The sequence below is a fragment of the Miscanthus floridulus genome, chromosome 2 (assembly GCF_019320115.1).
Source record: "Miscanthus floridulus cultivar M001 chromosome 2, ASM1932011v1, whole genome shotgun sequence".
In the NCBI taxonomy this organism is placed as follows: Eukaryota; Viridiplantae; Streptophyta; class Magnoliopsida; order Poales; family Poaceae; genus Miscanthus; species Miscanthus floridulus.
In genome coordinates, this window is record NC_089581.1 from 11,523,191 (window position 1) to 11,544,836 (window position 21,646).

The window sequence follows — 21,646 nt, forward strand, 5'->3', positions numbered from 1 at the left end:
TCCGACCTTGATGAAGAATCAATCAAACTTATCAACAAGGTGGAGAAGATGATCCAAAAGCTCAATGTCAAGGGTGTGCCCATCCAAATCCAAGACCTCATTTTCACCAATCAAAGAAACGAGCAAAGAAAGAGAGGATGCTATGGATGTGGCGAGGTGGGGCACTTTGTGAAAGTTTATCCAAACAAGCCCACACTCAAGACAAAGAAGAAGGCATGCAAGAACAAAGCCCTCACATCAATAAGATCATGGGATGATTCTTCAAGTGAAGAAGACCATCACAAGAGGCGAGGGCGCAAACACTCATCATCAAGCTCTTCTCATGTGTGCCTTATGGCACGAGGTAACGAAAGCTCATCCTCTAGTGAGAGTGATAGTGATGATGATTTGCCTTCTTACAATACAATTGTGCAACAAAATCTTAAATATGCTAAAGTTTGCACTAGTCAACAAAAGAAGCTCAAAACTTTAAATGAAGAGCTAGGTAGTTCACAAGAAGCATACAAGAATTTGCTTGAACAATATGAAAACTTTGCAAATCTCAATGTTGAACTATCTACTAAAATTGAGCAACTTGAGGCTAGTGCAACAACAAGTGCATGCACAATTAATGATAAGCAACTTGAAAAGAAAAATGAAAAATTAAGAGAAAAGTTAGCTAGCTCACAAAATGATTATCAAAGTTTGCTTGCTAAAATGGAAATCATGTGCAAGCATTGTGATGAGCTAACAAATAAAGTTGCTAATCTTGAGGCCGTCAAAAATACCCCCACCAAGGCATCTAAAAGAAATGACATAATTAAAAAGGATGCCTCTACTTCTTGCAATGATTTATATTTAGACTCACCCTTGTGCAACCAAGCTTGTGTTGAGAAAGTGATTATAGATACATGCACACAAGAGGATGTAAAGGAGAATGAGAAACTCAAGCAAGAAGTAGTTCGCCTCACCAAGGACTTGACTCAAGTGAAAGGCAAGGCGAAGCAAACCCAACTTCATCAAGATAACACCGTCAAGGGTGTGAAGAAGCTTGATGAAGGACAAACCGTGGTTTGCTACGTGTGCCACAAGGAAGGCCACAAGTCCTATGAGTGCAAGGTGAAGAATGGGGGAGGAGAAAAGAAGAAAGAGAAAAAGCAAACAGGCAAGCTCTCCAACACTTACACCAACAAGGTGGACAAGAAAGCCTCCACACCTTATCTCTTGAAGAAGAAGAAAAATGACAAAGTGGTGGCCATCAAGGTGAACAAGCAAGCCAACAATGGGGTCAAATGCTTTTGGGTGCCAAAGGAAATCATTTCCAACATGAAAAGCACCAAGACGGTTTGGATCCCGAGAGGGAAGTGAGAAGTCCAATGGACAACGGGGAATTTGGAGACTCGACAAAGTTTGGGTGCATAACATGGGGTGCATCATGATGGACAAAATCATTGCCAAGTGGGTTAGTGAATACTATGGACCCAAATTCCCCTTCCCATGTTAGGTAACTAGACGTCATTACTTTCAATGAGTATTTATTGATATTGCCTTTAATTGGTATTATTAAGCATCTAGTTATCTTTCATGCCTATGTTTGCATTTGCATGTTTAAATCATTTGCCATGCATACAATAGGTATATCTTATGGTAGGCTTGCTCGGTTTCATTCTTAACCCTTGGACCAAACCTACATGGTTTAAAATTTATTAGAAGCACGGCACATAGCTTGTCTTACATTTTTAACTAATATGTGCCAAAGTCCAAATTGTAGATAATTTTCTCCCAAATATCTTCTTCAAATGGTATTTTTGATTCTAGAATCAATGTGCATGAGTACTACAAATATTCCACGCTTGCATGCACAAATTTAGGGGGAGGATCATCTACAAGATGGATGCTTTGAGACTAACACCTTTTCAAGTTTATCTTGTGTGTAGTAGTCTCATTGCAAGGAAAATGGAGTCAACGGAGATAAGCATCGTTCTTCATTTGGTATCATCATGTTGACTTCATTTTGATATTTATATGCTTTCTCCATGCATTATATAGATTAAACTCCTTTGTGTAATAATTTGCCAATTATGCATATGCTTTGCCTTCTATCATATGTATGCATATATTTAGGGGGAGCTTAGTCTATATAATGTGAGAGCCAATTTTTGTGTTCTATTCAATTCTACATACAAAGGATCACAAAGTTTGACCCTCCCTTGTGCTACTAATGTCTTCCTTTTCGGTGTTTGATGCCAAAGGGGGAGAATTTGGAGGACCAAAGGCAAGCATTAAGTTAATGTGTACAAATGGTAATGGTCCGAGAAAGGGAGGATAGTGGATTATGGATTAGTCTAAGTAATGAGGAGAATTTATAGGAAGCAAGACTTTAATCCATAATGCCACATGGGGACATTTGTAAGGGCAAGTTAGGTCTTCAATTGGTATCATAGTCTTTCAAGAAGTATCTCTTAGCATCATATAACCTTGCTCCTTGCATTGCATCCTAGCAAGTAGATAGTTTTTTAAATTCAAAATTTTTATTATTTGCTTGCTTTGGTCGTGTTGTCATCAATCACCAAAAAGGGGGAAATTGTAAGGAAAATGGACCCTTGGCCCATTTACTTTGGATTTTGGTGTTTGATGACCAACACAACCAAATTGGACTAACGAATTTGCAAGTGTTTGTTTTGTAGTCCAATAGAGTGCAAGACGTGACTTGGACGAAGGCGACGTGATGATCCGATGATCAACACCTCAAGCAAGACTTTAGAAGCACAAGTGAAGACCCAAGATATCAAGCAAAGTCCAAGCATGAAGATTGGAACCAAGCCGTATGCAAGATCATGAAGAAACGATCTCACTATGGTGACCGGACGCGAGGACCGGACACTGGCGGCAACTGACTGGACGTAGGGCATCAGCGTCCGATCGAGTACAGAGAGGTTCCAGGCGTGTGAAACTGCGACCGGACGCGTCCGGTGGTAGGCGACCGGACGCTGGCAGCGTCCGATCGGTAGTTCGCGGCTACAACGGTCGGGACGACTAGACGTGTCCGGTCAGGACGATTCAGCGTCCGGTCAGTAGCAGAATTGTGGGAGTTCGACCCCAACGGCTACTTTCTCAGTGGGGCTTATAAATACAACCCCCAACCGGCCATTTGAGAAGTGTGGAGCTGAGGAAACATACCAAGGGTGTTGATACACCATTTTAGTGATCTCCACTTGCTAAGTGCTTAGTGTTTCTTCAGGTGATTAGTGTAGGTGCTTTGCGAAGTGCTTAGGTTGATTAGACCACCGCTTATGCGCTTGCTCTAGGTGTATGCCTAGTGTTTAGTGAGGTTTGCATACCTCTTGCCACCCCGTGCTTGCGAGCACAAGAGTTGTACATCGGAGGGGCTTGAAGTCTTGCGAGATCGCACCAACCGCGTTTGTGGTGCGGCCGCCACCGTGTACCAAAGGGAACAAGGCCCACGGCATTTCGGTCGAAAGCTTGATAGTGAAGACGACGGGGAGCATCTAGGAGAGGCTTGCTGGAAGGCACATCGGAGATCCACTTGCGTGTGGGGATGGCCCGAGGCTATCCACGGAGTTACCCGACCAGGAGCTTGGCCCTTGCGAGGGATTCCTTGCGAGAGGCTCCAACGAGGACTAGGGGGAAGCTTGCGCGCTTCTCGATACCTCGGTAAAAATACCGGAGTCGTCGATGGGAGTTTGCATATCTCTACCTTGCTCTTTAAGCTTCCGCATTTACATTGATCATATTATTATCATTTGCGGTAGAGATAGCAACACACTAGCAAAATCGTAGTTGCACATTAAGATAGATTATCTTTTGCATAGGTTTTGCTAGAGGTAGAACAAGAGGCCATAGTTTAGAGTTAGATTTTTAAGTTGCCTAATTCACGCCCCCCCCCTCTTAGGCGTCCACGTGTCCTACACGCTTCTCACTAGAATGGTGACCAATGTACCAAATCTTGAAGGCAAGCATCTCAAGAACTTGTGGGAGAAGTCCTTATCCTTCACCTCTTCTCCAAGTGCTTTGAGATCATTGATAGGCACTTGAAGCCTATGGAACATCTCTGGCACACTCTCATCATCCTTCATCTTGAAGCTTGCAAACTTCTCTTTGAGAATGTATGCCTTTGCACCCTTCACGGCTTGAGTGCCCTCAAATGATTCTTCCAACTTCTTCCAAGCCTCATGAGCCATCTCAATATTATTAATTTGCTCAAATGTTCTCTCATCAATTGCATCATGAATAGCACTTAGAGCAATATCATTGTTTTGGAGAAGCACTTCTTTGGCCACGGTGGGATTCTCTAGATCACCAATCTCAATTTTGGTTTCTACCACCTTCCACATCTTTCTATTGATTGACTTGATGTGTGTGGACATCTTTGACTTCCAATAAGGATAATTTGAGCCATCAAATTAGGGTGACTTCTTGGTGTTGTTGATTTGAGCCATTTTAACACCGAAGGTTGTTAAGCCTCAAATAATGGTGACCTCAGCTCTGATACCACTTGAAAGGTCCTAATGGCTAGAGGGGGGAGTGAATAGCCTAATAAAAATTTCTACAACAACACTTAACAAAATGGTTAGACAATTATGAGGCGAAGCAAGTGTTGTGCTAGCCTACTCAAAATGCAAGCCACCTACCATAATTCTAGTTTAGATAGTATCTATTCACTCAATAGCTATAACACTACCCTTTGTTAGTGTGCTCTCAAATGCTAACTAAAGAGCCACACTAACCAAGCAAGCAAGCTCTCACAACTAGCTACACTAAAGAGCTTGACAACTAGTTTGCGGTAATGTAAAGAGAGTGATCAAAAAGGTTATACCGCCATGTCGAGGAGTGAACCAATCAATCACAAGAATCAATATCAATGAAGACCAATCACCTCGGAATCAAAGGATGAACACAATAATTTTTTACCGAGGTTCACTTGCTTGCCGGCAAGCTAGTCCTCGTTGTGGCGATTCACTCACTTGGAGGTTCACGCGCTAATTGGCTTCACACGCCAAACCCTCAATAGGGTGCCGCACAACCAACACAAGATGAGGATCACACAAGCCACGAGCAATCCACTAGAGTACCTTTTGGCGCTTCACCGGGGAAAGGTCAAAAACCCCTCACAATCACCACGATCGGAGCCGGAGACAATCACCACCCTCCGCTCAACGATCCTCACTGCTCCAAGCCGTCTAGGTGGCGGCAACCACCAAGAGTAACAAGCGAAACCCACAGTGAATCATGAACACCAAGTGCCTCTAGATGCAATCACTCAAGCAAAGCACTTGGATTCACTCCCAATCTCACTATGATGATGAATCAATGATGGAGATGAGTGGGAGGACTTTGGCTAGGCTCACAAGGTTGCTATGTCAATGAAAATGGCCAGAGATATGAGGCACAGCCGACCATGGGGCTTAAATAGAAGTCCCCACGAAATAGAGCCGTTGTACCCCTTCACTGGGCACACTGCGCTCTGACCGGACCCTCCGGTCCAACTGACCGGACGCTAGCCCTCAGCGTCTGGTCGCCCGATGGACGCCACGCGTCACCAGCTTCAAACGCTGTTCGTCAGATTTCAACGGCTATGAAGCTGACCGGATGATCCGACAAGACGGACCGGACGCTGAAGCCCCAGCGTCCGGTCGAGTACAGTAAGGGTCCAAATCCATTTTTCCTCGACCGAACGCGTCCGGTCCACCTCGACCGGACATAGCCTAGCGTCTGGTGGTATACCCTAGCTACTGTACAGCCAAGTCAACGCGATCAGACGCAGGCAGTCAGTATCCGGTGCATTCAGATCCAGCGTCCGGTTACTTGACCAACGCTGGCATCTCCTCTGTCTTCTTCACCCTTGCTCAAATGTGCTAACCACCAAGTGTATCACCTTGTGCACATGTGTTAGCATATTTTCACAAACATTTTTAAAAGTGTTAGCACTCCACTAGATCCTAAATGCATATGCAATGAGTTAGAGCATCTAGTGGCACTTTGATAACCGCATTCCGATACGAGTTTCACCCCTCTTAATAGTACGGCTATCAAATCTAAATGTGATCACACTCTCTAAGTGTCTTGATCACCAAAACAAAATAGCTCCTACAAATTATACCTTTGCCTTGAGCTTTTTGTTTTTCTCTTTCTTCTTTTCAAGTTTAAGCCCTTGATCATCGCCATGCCATCACTATTGTCATGTTATGATCTTCATTAGCTTCTACACTTGAAGTGTGCTACCTATCTCATGATCAGTTGATAAACTAGGTTAGCACTTAGGGTTTCATCAATTCACCAAAACCAAACTAGAGCTTTCAACAGTGTGGATTCATCATGGTGAAACGGTTATTGTTAACGACGAGGATGAGGAGGAATACGACGACGAAACCATAGAATCCATGTCCCAATATTCAGCTGAGCTTGATGCACAAATAGATTCTGAGTTTGGCAATGAACAATGTGGTGATGCTGGTGGGTGGGATGGTAACGACGAAGGTTGTGCGAATAATGATGGTAGAGCACGTGTCAGGGATGAAGATGATTTGGAGGACATGATTCGAGCCCTTGAACCACAGATTTTACTAAATAGCCCAAAAGGTCTAAAAAATTTGGAAAGGGTAACAAAAGCATTGAAGGCACCTACCATGACCGAGAGTCTGACTTAGGTAGAAATCCTCAGTACCAACACCTTCATGAGATTGAAAGGCTAGCTCTAGGATGTTGATAACAATGTGTATGGAATTTGACATTGGTTTTACCTTGTGGATTATGTTTATTTAATGATGGATTGTATATATTCTTGTGAATTGGACTTATAATTATAGTTTATATAATACTCTTATCGTTGTAGTTTATATAATACTCTTGAGCGAACGCGGTTTGGAACATTGGTTGTGGGGCGTTCGGCGGAATTATCTCGCTTTCCTCGCTCATGTTGGTCACGGGGCATTTGACAACGTGAACGCTGGTCACGGGGCGTTCGGCAACGCGAACGCTGGTCGTGGGGCGTTCGGCGGAACGTTGGTCGCAAGGCGTTCGGCAACGCGAACACTGGATGGAATACGCGGAAACAAACAGTGTTCTGGTTGAAATTGAATTGTAAATTTGAATTTTTTTGTGGGAAAATGTACTGTACGAGCGGTTCTAGACTGAACCGCCCCTAAAAATAGGTATTATAGGGGCGGCTGGTACTACAGCCACCCCCTACAAATCAATTTATAGAGGCGGCTGATAACACCAGCCGCCTCTACAAATCAATTTGTAGGGGCGGTCTGGGAACCGCCCCTATAAATGCATGATTTGTAGAGACAGTTTGGTAGGGGCGGCTGGCCAAGCCGCCCCTACAAATGGTCTTGAGTCGCCCCTACAAATGATATCTGTAGTAGTGAGTTCTGGTTCCACAGTTTCGTCTTTGGGATGGCATGAGGCATCTATGGATATATATTGACACCGCGATAGGGTCGTCCAGTGACATCTTGAGGTAGTAATAGCTCCAACTGACATGCGCAACATTGTAATAAGTATGGTGATGTTTTAGAGAAACAAATGGCTATTGTGAATCTACAAATGATCCAAAATTTAAGTTATAAGAGGACCTATATAGGAACTGGACATTTTGTAAGAGACTTGATCAATAGTTTCATTAAGGGATGGAGTTTAACCAAAGGAAGTTGTTGAAGGTTAGCTTGATTTGTCATCAGTAGGAATCAAACATCCACTAGGAGAAAAAGAAATAAGAGAGAGACAACAACAACTTTTAATCCATGGAGTTGATTGACAACAACTAAAAGAGTTTGTGTCAATTGGGCTAAACAAAGAAACAAAATTATTTGCAAATAATATTTATCATCAATAAGAAGAATCCAATTGTTATAGAATGAGTAGGAAAATGCTAAATATTTACCCATGCTGTTTAGTCATGTGGCACACCTTGCTACTTCTTGATTTCATGAAATTGGCGTGGGTAGAACTTGGTACATCCTTCTAAGCCACACAATGCAAGGTATGTTCCTCCCAATTTAAAAAATGTAGCGCCATGATGAGGAAGGTGAGGATGCTTTCTTGTTGCTTGAGGTGCCATTTTGAGACTGCACTACACCTACGACCTATGTCACTCAGCCAGCCTCCATTCTTGTAACACCCTAAAAATTGCTTCTTTGAAAGTAGAGCTAAGTTGATTTAATTTTGTATCAGAGCAATGCTGACTGTAGGACTCAAGTCTAGTTAGAACTGGACGTTCTAGTATGCTTCATCTATGCTTACTTATTGATTCCCCCCTAACCTTATTATTTGCTAAAAGTTATGCTCACTTCGGCCTCTATTCTGTTATGAAAACCTTGTCTCTATTCTAAATCCTCTCTCTTCGTCTACATAGATGGGTCATAATGAGGAGACCACCAGCCTCAGAGATCAGGAGGACCAAGCTACGTTGTCCTTGACTGCATTCGACAAGGAAAAGCTTGTAGCTATGCAACAACAAGTACTAGAAGGAATGACTTAGCATGGGAGTTCTCAACCGTGCTTGCCACAAGGTCAAACCAACATACCAAAGGGATCAATGAAGAGACAAGTGGCAGAAGCTTGGAAAAAATGAAGTCCAATGAAGGTGCTAGTAGTAATACGCTCAGAAGTCAGTATCAATGTCAATGCTGCAAGCATTATGGTTTTTCTTAGTCTTTAGAACAAGTCTAATAAGAGGGAAGTCAAGGTGAACCCGAGTTGTGAAGCTAATGTGAACAAGAAGAGGAAGGCGGTCTCACCAGAGCCAGAATTGGGAAGCAATCAACATTCGAGTTCTACTACATGGTGACATCCAGCTCCAATCCCTGGTCAGATAAACTTAGACTCTAAAGAGTCAGAAGTTTCTCAAGCTAAGATTACTCCACTCTTTTCACAGGAGGTATGCATAGATGGGTGGACAATCAACTATAAGGAGTTTCAACCCCGAAAGATCAAGCAAAGCAGTCCAGTCAAACAAAGATAAACCTTCAGAGTCAGCAAGCTGACATCACACTAAGCAGCAATTCTGTGGAGTATGACATCACAAAAGATTTAGCTAAGAGAAAGTGTTATCATTGCCCGTAGGAAGAACATTATGTTAAATTTTGTCCACAGAAGACTCAACAATTGTATCATGGAAGTGGCCAGAGTCATATCATTGCAAGGTTGCTACCAGAAAGTGTCAGTGATCCCCAACCCGAAAGAAGCATTTGGTGAGATTGACGAATGAAGAAGTCATGCTAGACTACCCAAGATCAACAAAGTGGAAGATGTGTTGCCCTCACTGTCATGCAAGGGATGCTACTCTAGATGCCCTCACAGCCACACCTTGGTTAAGGAATAGGGGTTTGTGCCCTTTATGTAATAAAAACGATAGTATCGCAAGTTGAGTCAATGATTGAGATGTGCACCTTTATTGCTTTGTTGAATTATCATTATGCTTATGATTATTTTGTATCTTTGTAATGACTGCAATGATCTTGTTGGATGTTACCACAATTTCATTTAGCTTATAGGCCTAAGGTATAAGGATTAATGAAATAAATAGTTGGGTTATGGTATTCTTTTGTTTTCGCTATCCTGTCTTTCGGAGTAGTCTACCCTCTTCGGCTTATGACTCTGATTTTGGACGATCAGAGATCATGAGAAAATTCTGGACAATAGTAGACTTCAATATCTTTCTCTGACCACAAGAATCACCCTGATAGCTTGAAAGTAGCATGGCAGATCCAGTTCATCATTTACGCGCTTGATGATGAAACAGAGCATGGAGCATGGTTATGATAAGTCATAGCAAGTGCAAGGTTGAATACTCTTTCCTACTGACTCCCAATCCGAAGCTATTGATTTGTGTTGATGATGCAGGTACTACATTGATCTCCACTAAATGTTGTGTTGGTGGTGAGAAAAATAGCATGTACATTAAAGAACAGAGGACCAAATGAGCATGCACACACACGCAACTATATATGCAAGAGCTGGTGTGTGGGTAGCTATTACAAGGCACACATATCAATCAATACTGTCCTCAAGCTTGTATTTTCTTTGTATCAGTTTCTGTGGTGGTTGGTCCATGCAGGGATAGGGTAGTTTTTTCGCAGAGGCCAGAATTTTTCTGTTTTCTAAAAAAAAAGGGATTGCAGAGAACACACACATCCTGCGCCTCAGTTGTTGCTGCCACTCCTCAGTATATGCAATAGCTGGTGTGCGGGTAGCTATTATAAGGCGCACATGTCAATCGATAGTGTACTTAAGCTTGCATTTCTTTGTATAAGTATTGTAGAGAGCGCACACATCTTGCGCCTCAGTTGCTGTTGCCACTCCTAATAAATAAGTCCGATATACCAAGCCACAGGGAAACTCTACTGATCAAAGCAATGTTATATATCACAACAGTCTCCACTCTGGTTGCACCAAACTTTCTCAATGCAGCAACCATTTCTCTCCTATTTTTGTGCAAATTGAAGCTTGAGCAAAATTAGCTGCTCTTCACGGATGCAGATCTGGGAAAATTCACAACACAGATCATAGTGGTAGATTAAACTGTCGTAGCTACCAAAGCCACGACATATGTTATGCTGATGCTGCTCATTCCCAACAATGAGGCCAAGGTCACCTTCTGCAACTCGTTCAATCGTCTATGAGTCAGAATTATCTATAAAAGACCGCACGCATGTCTGTCAACTGGTGCCTCCAGCAGCCGGGTATAGATGTTTCGGTTTGGTGGGTGTTGGTTCACCATTATATTCACGATATGTAGGTGTGGCAGCAATATGGTTTATGTTGGGTGTGTAAATCACCATGTGGCCCGGTGACATACCATTGCTGCGCTGGCTATATTTTAGGAAAAAAATTCAGTACGCACCATCCCTACGGAAACACGGTGGGGATGTGTGGCTGACGTGTGGCCCATAAGGTATATGATTTACCATCCGCATGCTAAAAATAGTATAGTGGCCCCACCTACCAGCTGCACAATCCGCACGACATCCTAGTAGGGATGGTCCTCACCCAATTTTTTTTTCCATATTTTATCGATCACTCGACCAGTTCTTCAACTAAGTTACACCTACAACGTGTGGTGTAACATACCATTGCTAGAAAAATGCTTTCATAGGCCTTTTGAGAGAAATGCCTTTATACAACAAAAAATTAAAGCACTTTGAAAAAAAAATACCTTTAAGAAAATGCCTTCTATAAAGAGACATGTTGTAGTGAGCCTTCGCATGTAAGAACTCTCATCACAACATTCGTCTGAGTTCACGAGAAACAACCTCTACTTGGTGGTTTGGTTTACTGCTATATATGATTTTCAAGTGGGTGATGGTTTCCCTGGTGTTTCTATGGAAAATGATGCTTTGGAGTGACAATAAGCAAAGAACATCATGGTGTGGCGAACTGCCATATTCAACTAAAGCACTGGAATACACACTCTCTCGATGACTCTCAATCGAAAGATTGCAAGATGTGCGAATGATGCACATACTACATTCTAAATGATGTGTCCGTGGCCAGAAAAATACCAGGTAAAAAAAGTAGAGTAATCCATTAGACCATTATCAATGCAACGGCTTCAAGTGTGTGCTCTTATTCCTATACAGTTAGCGCTGCCATCCAGTAATGGAAGACAGTCACCGCTGTCACCACAGTCGCTGGCGCATCCCAAATCCATCAGCCGAGCCCGGAGAAGCGGCGCTTGCGCCTCGGCCCCTTCTATTTCTATGCTGCATAGTTGCTGCCACCTGCTTCCCATACTAAGTCTGGTATCGTAAGCCGCCGGGTAACGATAGTCACTCCTATGGCTGCATGCCATAGCCCTGAACAAAGCCATCATGCATAGGCCTTTAATTTGACACTGTGGCATGGAGCGCAGACCATAGTGCCAAACTGTAGGAGCTACCACACACACGACGCACATTTTCTTGATGCCGCTCAATCCCAACAATGCAACAAACCACTCGAGCATGCTGAAGAACATGTGCTTGTACCATGCATCAACCTCCTCCAGTGAGTGTTAGTGGGCGACAAATTACGTGAATGACGAATTAGAGAGGATATATAAAACTAGCATGCAGGCACACAAGAGAAGTGTAGAACTATATATATATGGAGTGAGGTCCATACTGTTGGATTTAGGCCCATGTTTGGTCCAATCTGAGAAATTCTAAAGCATGCACAACCTATAGTTTCATATTGCTAATTCAAGGAGAGGTTGCCTTGCTTAAATATGGGAGTCTCCTCTCTATGTAAAATAGGTGCAAATGAGAGAGAAGGAGACTGTTGCTACACGCACGCGCACCTCGCGCGTATCTGTACAACAGGTTATTATTTGTGCAGTTTCTGCTATTTGATTGCAGCATTTTCTGTCATTCAATTGGACAGTTTTTACTGCTTGATGAGATGAATTGATGCACTATGAAGACCTATAAAACCAGGAGACGTCCTGGTTGAAGGCATGTACCCCACTCGCTGTGCTGAGCTTCTCGCTGCTGCGCCTCGTCGACCTTTGAGTTCAGCGTGCACCGGACTTGAAGAGAGCGGGATCTCCGAAACCACTGCCGCGAGACTCCTGCACGGGGCGGCAATCAGGTTTTTGGGCAGCGTCTACACGCGACCGCTTGGTGATCTGCAACATCTACTTCAACACGTTCGACTACGTTCTGCGCGGGATCATTGAGTAATTTTCTTGCGCAATCCTGTTCTAGTCAGCATGTTGCCTGTTTACTTGTTTTATATGCTTGCATCATTTTTTTATCTATGAGTTTTTCCTCCAAACAAAATCTGGAATGTATTTTAGGCACATATTTCCAACACATACAGACAGTACCAGTGGCCCAAGTACACCACACATTGTTATAGATTTTACTTTGAGATACAGCACTAGCACTACTTTTCCACTTGACAGGGTTAGGGTTCTTTTAATCCTCACGGCGGTACCAGTGGACCAAGTAATAATTTACAACAGCTACCAACCTAAGATTACAACAACTCTCAAAACAGTTTCAATTCTCAGCATCCGCCTGGTGTGGGCCAGTGGTTCTGGGCCTCTTTGGACCAGCTTGTCCTTGTGGGCAACAATGGCAGCTACAACACACAAACTTTTTTTTATTAACCGCATATGTAGTACGCGGTGACCGGTGATAGCGCGTTCATTGCAGGAGCGGTAGCTGTGTGTCAAGGGAGCCCACGCCGCGCGAGACGACGGCAGTGACGCGGTGCTATTGGGGATGTTGCGGCCAGCGCGCCCACCTCGAGAGTGGTCACGCATTTTGGTGATAGATACCTGTCGAGCCACGGACATGTCTGCGAGGAAAGCTTGGGTACGTAGTAGCAGCGACCACACTTGAGCTACGGATACACGAGGAGGACTGAGTGACGGCATGACCATAGCAGGAGTTACTACCTTAGAACAGACATACATAGTCACAGGCGGGTCTTAATCTCTTATTACTGTCGGAAAACAAGACGAAGCGATTTAAAAAGTGATGTTCTGTGATTTAAAATTTGTCCCAGAAAAAATAGTGTTCTGAATTTTAGACACGCGGTTGGCCCACAGATCTGGCACTAAGTTACCAACTGAGACGCACTACTGTTTGTTGTCTGCCTCGAATTTCTGCATGCTTGCATGCAGCGCGTCTTAATTAGGAAGTACACAAGCGACATTCCTTCTTTTAAGGGAATCATATGTGATATACTAAGGATAATAGAGATATTTCTTTTCTCCACTAATCTGTCTGAAAAATCCTAGAACATCATTTTTTCTGAGACGGAGGGAGTATATTACAATAAAAATGTATATTACAACATTGTTTTCTTCATTTCTTTAATCTTCATCCTATCTTCTAGATTTGTTAGTGGTGACCGGAGATCCAGCAGGGCAACATCGCGCAGCCACGACGTTTCCTGATGCCACTCAATCCCAACATGCTAGCAAGTGACGTGCTCAAGCCCATGTCGCAATGAACTCTCCCCCAATGAGTATAGTTAGTGGTGGTGAAACGGAACATGGAGGCATGCAACAGTAAAGCATATATGGGACTATATATGCAGAAATGTTCATGTCGATACTTATAGAACGTATCGTTTTAGTTTAATGGTTATTTATTTTGATATGAAAGGCCAGCACTACACTACAATTACACTTGTGAGAGCTAGAATTGTCTTAAAACCATAGGGCAGAACTTGTTGTAGGTAGAGTGTGATGACTTGGGGAGCAAGGTGGCAAACAAGCGTGGGTGCAAATGTGATGGGCTTGAGTTCATGTGATCCACTCATCATGCACGATCACGAGAACAATCCTTATTAGATGGGATCATCCTGTCTCTTAAAACTGGGCCGTCCATCCTGTCCCTTTCCATCCCAATAACCAAAAACACCACCTTAGTGCATGCATGAGCACTACCTTTACGTATGTTCCCACCACTAACACTCATTGGAGGAGGTCAATGAGACATGTGCTTTGGCATTTCACTATATATTTAGTTTTGTGGGATTGAACCGCATCGGCAAATCATATTCCGCAGTTGTGCACATTGCACTATTCCTCCACGATCAAGTTTCTATGTATTGAGAAATATTAACGTGATGAACACATGAGAGATCCCCACCCCTACATCGAATGGTGAATATACAACCAGAAGCGCGTACCGTATACAGTTTGAGGGATGCTATAGCAAGCTAAAGCTAACACCAATTTGGAGAGCAAGAGCGGAACCCAAATATCGTTATTTCTTCACATGGATCCTATTACACAAGAAGATTCTCACTACCAACAATTTGACGAAGCGCAATTGGTCCAACGATCCGATTTGCAAACTCTTCAGAACTGCCCCCGAAACTCCAAACCACCTCCTCAAACGGTGGCTAAACCTATCAGTGCTGGATTCGGTACACATGATTGGATCAATCCATGGTTACTGGCGTAAATGCCTGTAACACCTAGTTTTAAAGACAAAACCAGGTTCGCCATATGTGTGCCCAAGAAATCTACACATACAACAATAGAATGAATAGTATCAGAAACAATGTTATTAAATAACGTATACATAGCTATATTATCACTTACATCAGAGTATCGCGGAACGGTAACTAATCTTCAAGCTCCATTTTTTACAGGGACAACTGACTGGGGGCTACCTATGCCAAGCACTTCTGATAGTATCCTGAGAACTCCTTTGTTATCTTCATCAATCTTCTGAGCAACTTTTACTAGAGTCTGGGGGTGTGGAGGAAACAACAAGGGTGAGCACATGTTGTACTCAGCAAATATAACATGGGCGAATGAAGGCTCAAAGGCTAGACACAGTTGAACTACGGTAAGCATTTTTAGTTGGTCACATTTTAGCATTAAGCTTTAGTTGCCATGTTGTACTCAAAACCCACTTTAACCACATGATTAAGGCAATGGCATTATAACATTAATGATAAGCATGAGTATCGTAATAAAGCAATAATATCCAACTATTCCATAAGAAGTCCAGGCCACTCATGACCGTGAACACGACTGATATACCAGTTTACACTCTACAGAGGTGGTACACTTTCACCATAAGCCGTGATTTACCCTTTTGCCCGAGGTGGCCAACCTCTTGACCCACTTCCAAGGAAGGTCGGTAAGGTTCACTACGAAGCCTTTCTCAAGTCGCTCTAATAAGTAGCAACCGCTAAGGATTCTATCTCCCAAATGTTATGGAGTCATCTCCAAGAATGGCACTAACACTCGCGGCATAGTACACACCTTAGGGATGAGGCCCATACCCATCCTGGTATGCCTCTCTTGCCCTTTCGGTAAGCTGCTCACAAACTAGAATAATCATGTTACTTAGCTAAGACCAGAGCCATGTAGTCCTCATGGTTGTACTGTAAGTCCTGGGTTGATGCTTACAGATCAGTCCTTTTGGAGAGAAATTAGAGCACCATAAAATAACCCAATGCTCTAGCCCTCTTAAACCATGTTGCTAAGTTTTAAACCATTGTTGCATATGCCATTAATCGTTGTTAAAGGGTTTATATTAAGTGGAGCAACTAGCATGAACTACCCAATACATAAACCGTAGGATTTCAAGGAACAGGATAACAAGGTCTAGAATGGATCCTTAGTGGTGATCAAGTTATGCACACATGAGCATAGTTGTATTAAAGTTATTGAGAGACAAGGAGAGTCTCATATTATACTTGCCTTAAACTTGCTTTACACCCAAAATAACTTGCTTAGAAAAGCCTCAATTTTATCTTCCATTCTGTAGCTTCTGGCACTCGCTTCTGGTCTCCACAGCTTACGTAAGGTTCTCTTCTACTCATAGCAAAAACATCAAGCATAGGCAAACATACAAACAACAAATAAAAGCAACTAAGAATAGTACACCACACAAGATAAAGCAACATACTAAAAGAGAGGTAGTGCTACGAGATCATAAGAAACGTCGAAAACGAAACTACGGTTAAAAACGAACGACTACCGGAAGATTTATATTAAAAAAATAACAACTACATGCTTGATTTATTTTAATTAAACAAAATATGAGTTAAATCTAGTCAAGTTTTATTTATAAACACTATTGTATAATTTTAAGCAAGTGAGACTTTAACTTTGCAAAATAGAGTAACATGTCAGGACATCTACATGGTGCGTGTTTAAACTAATCAAATTATTATTTACAAACATATTTATATTAGCACTTAATTATGTTAACTTTTTTTTAGTAAACAATCAAAGTATAAAGCCTACGTTGCTTTTAATTATATAAATGCATTTACATTAACATTAATCAATTTAATATTTAAATTATAAAACTCAGAAACATTTAGCATAGTAATCATCGTTACTAACACGCGTAGATCACGTTGAAACGAAACTCACGCAATTTGAACGCAGCAAAACAGAATTCAAACAAATAAACGCTGAAGGATTAAAGCCGTAGAAACTATGAAAAGTAGATACGTACTGTACTTGCCAAATGTGAGCCTGTGGTCCTTTGGCCACTCACGTACTAACGTGGATGTTATTTGCTTGTATAACTCAACAACGGAGCTAGCCGATAGCGGTTTCATTATTGGTGATGATGGTCACCATGGCAGCACGCAGGATTGGCATCAGACAGCTGACTCTGTACCCGCAGTAGAGAAACACTGAATAAGGTGCTGGAGTCAGGCGGTGAAAAATGGACATGGAGAAGGTAACCATACCGTGGTCTTTGGGCCTTGCCATGAAGTCACTAGATAGGTTTTCGGTGATGAGGACCAGAAGACAGCTGACGAGAAGATCGACGGGGCAGAGTTCTGTGAGGGGAGACGGAGACGACGTGGTAAGAAAGGAGGAAAAATCTAATTTAGTACCTTAGGGAATTCCCAAACCAGAGGCTCTCCTTAGATAGTTTTGGTGTGCTTTACCGTTGGTACATATATGGAGAGAGAAAAACTCTCCACCGTCATGTCAACTGGCAATATGGTGCTAACTGATGTTGCACCATACATCTCCATTAACGGGCCTAAATAAACATTAAAGCCCGTTAGTAATTAAAGACATGGGCCTTTAAGATTCTTTAGGAGTTTAGAATTTTTCTAATTTCGAAATAAATAATTTCATGAAATAAAAATAATTCTAGGAAATCTAGAATTACCGTTTATATCCCGAAAAGTACCCCGAAGCTTAGAAAAATCCCTAGAAAAATCCTGAAGACAGATTGAAGGATGAGGAACACAAATAAAATATTTGGAGCTCATGAAAAGATATTTTGGAGCATCTCAAAATTAGGTTATGCTCGTAGAAAAGTGGGAAAAAGTTCCAGAAAAAGCTAGAACAATTCCAGGGAAGTTCATAGAGATATGTTGATGGATGATGAAGTCAAAGGAGTGATTTGGAGTAGAAGGAAAAGATTCCGGGAACTCCAAATGAAAAGATTAAGATCAAGAAAGCAGGGATTTGATTAAAAAAAGACAGAGACAAGCCGGAGAAAGATAAACGATTTACTAAACGCGTTTTGAAAACTTTACGCATTCGCAACACAAAAGTCAACAACAAGCAAACATCAAGCACAAACCCGCCAAATTAATTTAGACAAATTTCGAAAACCATTTTTTATAACTAAATTTTCTATACTTAAAGTAATCTTGGAAAATTTTATATCATCATTGAAATCATTTATTTTATTTAGTGTTTTATATGCACAACCCAAAATCGAGAATTTTGGGGTGTGACAATGCCACGCCAAATTCGACAAGACAGAGAAGATGAGGATAGACGGAATCATGATCTATTTTTGGTGGAATATTTGGAAGAAACGGAATAGAAGAACTTTCCCACACAAATCCTTACAAGCAAGTCAAGTAGCGCTGCTCTGCTAAGATGACATTCTGCAATACCAACATGCAACAAACCCGGCAGGCCACGAAGAGTAGTTTCTCCCGTTTTGTAGCGTTAAGTTTTTCCTCTAGTGGTCTTTCGTTTTTCTGTTTCAGAGTTGGGGTTGGCACGGCGACCGCGCCGTAGTGGTTTTAGTTGCAGACCCAGTAGTGCAGTAGTTTTTCTTGTAATCACTGTTTCTTCCTTTTCCCTTGTCTAATAAAAATCGGCAAAACTCTTGCCGCCTTTCTAAAAAAAAGAGATCCCCACACCTAAGAACTCAAGGTGCAGGAAGTATAGCTTTTGTTCTCTTTTCATGGAAGCATGCAAGCGAGCGCCTATCCGGTTGGTCGGACGGTGCACCTTGCACCCTGCCGGCCCAAGTTCGACCCCCTCGGGGGCGGATTTGTTGACCGGAGGTGACGCAGTTTATCTGCGCGTTGAAAAAAATCCCCTCGTCTGCCCTGTGTCCCAAAGCACAGGTAAGAAAAGGACCGGCCCACTCACAGGGCTATGGGCCCCTGTGTGAGGGCGGGGCAGGGGTTCGGGGGTTTTCTCGGCCTACGTGAGAGGTTTTGTTCTTTAAGCACAAAGTTGCGGGGCTGTCTGCCTACCGCAAGGCGAGTTTTTTTTCCCGTGGAAGCATGAGAAATTGGGAAGACAGGGGAAGGGATGGAGCTAGTTTCATATACTTATATGTGGTCTTGATTATATTGTGCGGACTATGGTGCCAAAGTGAACCTGAGTGATACATGCATGCATGTCATCACAAACATGTGTTGTAATTAGCGAAGCGATTTAATTTACTATAGTTTCAACGGATGGTTTGTCATGACTACATCTTCTGTGAGAACTGGAAAGGCCGCCCAAAGGACATAGCCGGATTGGGGTTACACCAACCAACGGCCTAACTGCTATCCCCTGCTGTCATGCCTGCACTTTTTCAATGAGACAATGACCAATCAAGTTAAATGATATGTTTTTTACTGCCCTAGATTAGCAATAGATATCCATGTATCGCATAAGAGTTCATTTCTGTATTCATGTGACAGGCACAGGAGCAAAAACAATAGATAATAAGGACTGCAACGCATGTAGCGCATCACACAAACCAGCAGCTTGTTAGATAATCTACTGCTACCTTGTATGAACACAACAAGGGAAGACGGCACCGAAAGGCCCCCTGCTGTGATACTGTAGCCGCTGCAGATGCAGGCGTCGCACGGCTCATCTGCAGCACTGTAGGCACATACAGAGGCCGACTCAGAGTCAGCCCTGTATGTTATCTAGTCACTGTTGCAGCAGGGCAGCTGTACTGGGACTAGATGGATAGAATTGTATAAATAGACTACCACGGCAACTCGGTAAAGAGAGTTCAGATTTGCCATCTCACAGACAGGGCTTCAGCCAACACTGGTGTCTTGTACTGTGTGTATATGCTCTGTTCTCCATTCTTCTTTAAACTCTAGCCATAGTGTGTGGGGACGGACAACGCTTGTTCGTGGTCGGCACGGCTAGTGGGTGCTCGGCAAGACTGGTGAGTGGTTCACTCACCTGAGCCGGTGATCCTGTGGGCTAACAAGTGGTATCAGAGCCATATAAGCGCCGTCGCCAGACTAACCGCTGGCGATGATGGACGGTTTGGAGATGGGCGACAGTAGTGGCACAGCTGTGGCTGCCCAGCCATGACCGGAGGTCGTTGTTTGCACGGTGTGGGAGGTTAGCGGCACCAATTAGCCGACGCTGACTCGCACCAACTATGGAGAGTGGTCGGTGACCATGAAGGTCAAGCTCAGAGCCCGACGGCTCTGGAATGCTGTTGACAAGGGCACCGATAATGAGGAGGATGACATGTCAGCGTTGGAGGCTATCCTCGTTGCTATACCGGTGGAGTACAGGGAGCCGTTGGGGGCGAAGAGCTCGGCTAAAGAGGCGTGGGAGGCTATTGCGGCGATGCGCGTCTGTTTCAACCGCGCAAAGAAGGCGACGGCTCAGCTTCTGAAGCAGGAGTACGCCAACCTCAAGTTCAAGGATGGTGAAATGGTGGAGGACTTCTCCCTCTGCCAGCAGACGCTCATCAGCAAACTGAAGAGCCATGACGTCACCATCGATGAAGAGGAGGCGATCTCTAAGTACCTCCACTCCATGCCGACAAAGTACATCTAGATCGCTCTCTCCATAGAGACGATGCTGGACTTGTCCACCCTCACTATTGAGGATGTGATAGGCCGTCTGTGGGTGGTGTACGAGTGCCTGGAGCAGGCGACAGCAACGAAGGACAGCGGGAAACTCCTGCCGACGGAAGAGGAGTGGGATGCTCGGAGGAATTCTGGAAAGGCAGCCTCCTCTAGCCGTGGTGGTGATGGCAAGCGCCGCGGCAAGGCTTCTTCAGAGAAGAAGCAGGTCAACCCCAATGCCTGCCGGTGTTGTGGGAAGATGGGCCATTGGGCACAGGAGTGCCCAAACCGCAAGCAGGAAAAGAAGGCTCAGGTTGATCTGGCGCAAGCCGATGATGAGGATGAGGCCACTATCCTGATGGCGACGTTCTGTGCACTACACAATATCGAGGCCGAGAGGGAAGAGGCAACGACGGTGGAAGGACCTAGGAGGGCCCTAAAGACCGTTAACCTCGACGAACCACACGTCCAAGTCCACCTCAGACGTGTGGGTGCCGACTAGGAGCAGCGGTGGTATTTGGAATCTGGTGTCAGCAACCATATGACGGGCTCCAAGGCATCCTTCTTCGAGCTCGATGACGATGTTACCGGTACGGTGAAGTTTGGTGATGGCTCAAGGGTGGCTATCCAAGGGCGCGGTACCATCATCTTCAGGTGCTAGAATAGGGAGCACCATGCGCTAACGGATGTATATTACATCCTGCAGCTGCGTTCCAGCATCATCAGCATTGGTCAGCTGGATGAGCACGGTAGCGAGATACTGATCAAGGACAGAGTCCTTAGGATCAGGGACCAGGAGCAACGACTTCTCGCCAAGGTGAAGAGGTCCCTGAACTAGTTGTACCTGCTCAACCTGAAGGTAGAGCAGCCGGTGTGCCTGGCGGCAAGGCACTCCAAGGAACCGTGGATGTGGCATGCCCGGTTTGGACATCTCAGCATCGACGCGCTTGGTCAGCTAGAAAAGATGGTCCAAAGGCTACCCCACATCAAGCATGGAGGCGAGCTGTGTGACAGCTGCCTGGCCAGGAAGCAGAGGAGGCTACCTTTCCCAAAGGCGGCCAGGTATCACACGAACTCTCGAGCTCGTCCATGGCGACCTCTACGGGGCGATCACGCCTGCTACAAATGGTGGTCGGTGGTACTTCCT

General features: G+C 43.8%; 1 protein-coding gene across 1 annotated transcript in view; it reads right to left on the reverse strand.

Annotated features, from left to right (window-relative positions):
* The window catches only part of LOC136537923 (dolichol-phosphate mannose synthase subunit 3-like), a 282,016-nt gene extending 262,172 nt beyond the window's left edge, over window positions 1-19,844 (reverse strand). Inside the window, exon 1 of the mRNA XM_066529902.1 lies at window positions 19,837-19,844. The gene's annotated coding sequence lies outside the window, so the exon portion shown is untranslated. The remainder of the gene's footprint in view (window positions 1-19,836) is intronic.
* Window positions 19,845-21,646: the final 1,802 nt, after the last annotated feature.